The sequence below is a fragment of the Sitodiplosis mosellana genome, unplaced genomic scaffold, assembly GCF_009176505.1.
Source record: "Sitodiplosis mosellana isolate CC-2019 unplaced genomic scaffold, AAFC_SMos_1.0 Smas_scaffold_6166, whole genome shotgun sequence".
Classification (NCBI taxonomy): domain Eukaryota; kingdom Metazoa; phylum Arthropoda; class Insecta; order Diptera; family Cecidomyiidae; genus Sitodiplosis; species Sitodiplosis mosellana.
Window position 1 is genome coordinate 6,682,827 of NW_022601407.1, and position 5,471 is coordinate 6,688,297.

A 5,471-nucleotide genomic window follows, 5' to 3' on the forward strand; every position below is an offset into this window, starting at 1 on the left:
AACGATATTATTAAGATTCATCCGATAACGTTATTATTTGAATATAGTTAATATCCTGATAAAAAGTTGATAGCGTTATTAAGATTCCATCATAATAACGATATCGAACGATATTTTTAGTTTATTACGATATCTTGATAAAAAAAAATCGTGAGCACAGCTATAACGTTGAGTCGATGCGATTGTGCGTGTGTGTTGCATTCCATGAATGCAATCGGTTCACGTAGTACGGAACATTCGTAAAATTCGGTTTTGTGCGCGCGGTATTTATGGTGTGTGTCTGTGCAAAAAAGCTGGAACGTGTGTATATGTTCCAGGGAAAGAGGTATATATATACTTATACATATATGTGAACACTATACTATCCTAGACCAAGGTAGAAAATAGTATTTTGGTGTATGTTGGTTGTGCGCTCTATCTCTCTTTCGCTCGCTCACTCGCTCATTCGCTATCAGTTTGGCTTTGTGTGTGCCATTGATTCGAGCGTTTAGTTCGTGTTTGGACACGATTTTACAAATACTCGGCACCAACATACAACCGAATCGAAAACGAAGAAGAAGCGGGCAACGAGAAAGCTACATCATCCATCGGGTAGCCCGATATATTGGTGTGTACGCGCGTATAACCGAACAAAAAAAAATGTTGAATTAAACGAAAATATCCATTGAAAATACTGCTGAAAACGCAATCGAATACGGGAGTGCGGCGCGTGCCAGAGCGAGAGAAGAAGACATAGCGATAGAAAAAAGACCGCAGAAACAAAGACTACGACAACTAAAAAAGCATTCACGTAGAGTGGTTGAATACAGAGCATAGCAATAATAGTACGAACAAAACGAAGAAGAAAAACATACAACACACAAAGAGAGAAAAAGAAGAAGAAGAAGAAGAAGAAGAAGAAGAACGAACGAACGAACGAACGAGCCGAACCAAAGTCAAAACGATAAAATAGCGCTGAAAACGGAAAAATCAGACACACATACACAATCGGTTGTTGCGGGCCACAGAGAGAGAGTGCGACCGAAGAAGAAAGATACAAGAGAAGAGCAGCAGCAAAACACAAAAAAAAATTAAACGAAATATTAAAAAACGACATGCTGAAAACCAGTTAAACGTGAATCTAGTTTATATGAATATAATTAGTTTAGAAGAGAAATAAAAAAAAAACACAACAAATCAACAACAACACAACCAAATTCTGTGTGTCTTGTGTGCATCTTATTTATTTATTTGATTTTCTTTCGCTCAGTTATATTTGATTTGTTTTTTTTTGCGTGTATTTTTTTGGTTGTCGTCGTTTTTTTTTAATTAATTCCATTAATACGCGCAGCATTAAATAATTTGAAAAAATCGTATAATTTTTCTTTCTTCGTTCGAAGTGTTTCGGTTTCGATTGGTGTCGGGTCCAGTTCTATGTGTGATTTTGTTGTTTTGTGTGTAATCACATCAACAATCCATTTTTTTTTTTCATTCTTCTGTTTCATTGTGTATTTTCTTCGTGTATGCGTTATTATTTTTTTCATTTCTCGTGTGCAATTTTTCGGTGTGTTATTATTTCGGTGTGCTTTGTGGCATTCCCTTGGCACTTTGGCTGATCACATCTCGCGTAGTTTTTTTTTTTCGTATTCTATCACATAAAATACGTGTTGTGCGATTTTTTTTTGCGCTCGCTCGTCCATTCGTCAGTTTTCTTAATTTGATCATCATCATCATTACGGTCGTCATCGTGCGCGAATGGTTTGTGTTGAATTTCATTTATTCTGATTTCCTGTTTTTCCCTACAATTCATTTATATATATTTGCAAACGAAACGAACGAAAAAAAAAAAGAATACCGCGAGAATCCAGTGTGCGTGTGTGTTATATTCGAGCTGGATTTTGAGTCAGTGCATTTGTGTTAGAAGAAAACACGGCAAATGTGTGGTTCCTTTTTCGGTGCCGTTTTTCCCGTTTTTTTGTTGTTCTGTACAATTTTTTCTTTCTTGTGCGGAATTTTTGTCGTTGCCGTCGTTGTATTCGTGATTTACTTCATCGATTGATGTGTGTTTGTGTGTCGTCGATTTTACAACTCAATTATTATACTCTCGCACGAACATAGACACGTCGAAATATAGCAGCAGCAGCAGCAATAGCAATAGCAAACAATGTATAAATAAAAATTTCATATATGACATCGTCCTCGTCGAATTTTGTGTGCACCCATGGAGTCGATCCAAATATTTGACCAAGTATAGTAGTTAGAGATATGGCATTGAAATTTTTTCCCAACTGCTTCTTCTTCTTCTTTTTTCTGATATCGCATGTGTAAGCTCCTGCTCTCGCACTACACACAAATTTTATTGAAACAACATACATTCTTACACCAACAACAGATCCAAAATAATTGCCGTCGATTTTTTGATGATTGTTGTTGTTGGTGCTGCTTGTTCAGAGATTTTGAGTTGATATGTTGTATGAGTGCGTGCGAATGTGTGTAATCAGTTTTCAATTAAAGCGTGCTGAAGTAATGAAGTGTAAGTGAATGTAATTTCTGTGCATAAAATATCATTCATCATCAAATTGGCCGATGGTGGACGCGATGCGTGTGAGTTAGAGAGAGAGAGAGAGAGAGAGAGAGAGAGAGAGAGAGAGAGAGAGAGAGAGAAGAGGAGAGAGATAAATAGATAGATACTCTCACAATTCGAAGTAGGCAAACCGTCAGAAGTAGTAAGGCAAAATAACAAATTGCCGAAGTAATTTTTTCATTGGAGGTAAAATGTTGAATTACCACCAATGTTTTTATTTGATAGGTAAATTTGAATTCAGTGGAAAAAAGCCGCTAACAGGGCATTTAAAGAGTGATAAAACACACCAAACAAGTATAATTATTGAGAAATAAATCTTTTTGATTGTTTTTATCAAATTTTCATCAAATGTGTTTCAGCAGTAAACAGTGAATTGAATCTAAATTCCAAATGGCACAAAACATTGAATTCTTAACAACAATCATCTCGAATCATCTTTGCAACACGAAAAAGGCTGATTGAATTTTTTGTTTAACCTCCTTCGGCTATTACACAAAACGATTTGCAAAGATTTCTGATTTTGTTTTCATTTTTTGACAATCGGTTGTCATCACACTGAATGTTTCATGCACAATCGTGTTTCTGCACACCAACGTGATCACACACAATGAACGCAAACAAACGAAGTGTGTGCACGGAATTGCCACATTCAAAGGGTACAACAGCGCCAGTTGAAATAAATCACATTCTCGCATTCTCGCCATCAGAAAAAAAATGAACACATTAAGAATAAAAAAATATTTCCATCATGGAATTCGAATCTTTGCCCACTCATTTGCCAAGCGCATTCACTACCAATTTAGCTGTCTAAGATTAATTTCAACTGGCAATTTGTTATTTTGCCGTACTACTTCTGACGGTTTGCCTACTTCGAATTGTGAGAGTAGAGTGAGAGAGAAGGAGACAGAGTGATTGACAACAAGAGACAACGACAGAGAGCCAAAGAGATAGAAGCAAATAAAATGAGTAATAATATGCACAAAACATATATAGCCGAGTGTGATGATCCCTGTGTCTACCTCCATCGATCAATAGCATCGAGCCCATGCGACATAGACAAACGAACGCGTCAATTTTTATAACACACTCAACTCCAATTGACCGTGATTTCGGATTATCCACTTGACATGAGCAACAGCTAAAACATGAACACCGGACTGTGGGACGAAAAAAGAGAAAGAAGAATCTGATACGGTGAGAAAGGGAGTGAGTGAGTAAAAGAGAGAGAGAGAGAGAGAGAGAGAGAGAGAGAGATAAAAGCCGAAGCCAACCGACGACGTCTCAACCAATCCATGAAAATTCCGATAAATTATGAAGCGCATGCATGCAAGAAACCATCTATCTCTATCCAGTGAATAAACGCCGACAACGGCGTTGACAACAATTAATTGCTTCCCATTTTGTGGTTACCATCTCACGATATAGATATACTAGTATATCGATCACTGTTTAACTGATACCTATTGCCATCGACTACCATCAACTTTACCGGTCGACCCGGTATCATTCGTCCACTTTTCTAAATTATCCAATGGCAACTTGTTTTTTTTTCGCTGCTTCGGAGAAATGGAAACAAAATCTAACTAACGCAAAAGTCGTGAAAAATTTGCTGAAGCTTGATTCTCGGAAAATTTAATAGAGCTCAAACAATAACAACAACAATAACTTTAAAAAAAAAACGTTGCGAATTAAAATCGTGTCGATAAACTGGTGTGAGTATGAGAGAGAAAAAGAACAAAAAAAAACTAAGCCAAATTAAGATGACATTAAAATCTCTCTATATGGAGAGCTGCACAATTTTTTTCTTGTTCGTCCGCTGCAAAAGCTAGAATTTACGCTTCTCTGCACTAATTGACTGTGCGATGCAAGTGGCAGACTTTATCGGAACGAAAACAACGAAACGACGACGACAACAGCATCGAATCGCTAAATGCATCAAACCGATTTTCATATGATCCAAATGCGAGAGGGAGAGAGAGAACCGAATATTGAGGCAGTGAATTTTTCCATTTTTTGAATCATGAATTTTTACGAGTTTTTCGACTCAAAATGTCTCGTTTGCTCTCTTGTTCTCGCACCGCGCGCGCTCAACGATGGACTTGAAAATCGGAGACGCGGTTTTTTTTTCTGTCGTTGCACCATCTCTACCCCGTCTCTCAGGTTCGTTCGTTCGCGCATTTTTCAGTAATTAAAAACAAACACTTTTAAAACAGCGGCTGTATTTTTTTTCTCGCTCTCTCCCTCTCTCGCATTTCCATGATGATATTTTATATATGCGCATATAAATAGAATTGAGCAGCGATAGAAAAACAACACACAATAGAGCTTGAGAGGTTTACAGCTCGTAGAGAGCGCGATACAGCGCGATATGGGCGATAGAGACAAGAACGGCAACAATGGATCCATCCGACGACAATCACTAAATACCGACAATGTCTTTGCATGTACTTCTTTTCATACATATTAAATTGTCTTTTGGGCTTCTCTCACTCTCTCTCTCTCTCATTCGTTAGTTTGTTTGTATGTCGCATGTGTTTGCCTATCGCGTTTTTGTTCTCCCTCTCTCTCTCTGCTCTGTTTTGTCACAAGGCAAAGTGTACAGCCTGAGATCGCGATAGAAAGAGAGAATAACTCAAGTGACATATGCTGCTGTGCACGCGAGATTTTTCTTTTTCATCAAATTTATTTCCACCCAATGAGACGATGAGAAGACAAGACACCGACGACAAAACACTAAATCCAAAATTGAATCGAAGAAATGATAAGTAAATTGTAGTTATCTTCAAATATACGCCTAGCAGCAACAAGACCCACTCAACATAATTGTATTTTATGTACTTTTGATAGCTGAGACGAGGAGGAAGAGAGAGAGAGAGAGAGAGAGAGAGAGAGAGAGAGAGAGAGAGAG

At 37.6% G+C, this 5,471-nt stretch overlaps 1 protein-coding gene across 3 annotated transcripts in view; it reads left to right on the forward strand.

Moving 5' to 3' along the window:
* Positions 1-119: 119 nt before the first annotated feature.
* LOC129574964 (protein FAM117B-like) overlaps positions 120-5,471 on the forward strand; it is an 11,970-nt gene continuing 6,618 nt past the window's right edge. Inside the window, exon 1 of one of the 3 annotated variants that reach the window (XM_055457674.1) lies at positions 120-1,737. The gene's annotated coding sequence lies outside the window, so the exon portion shown is untranslated. The remainder of the gene's footprint in view (positions 1,738-5,471) is intronic. The other 2 variants (XM_055457676.1, XM_055457675.1) reach the window with 2 other exon arrangements.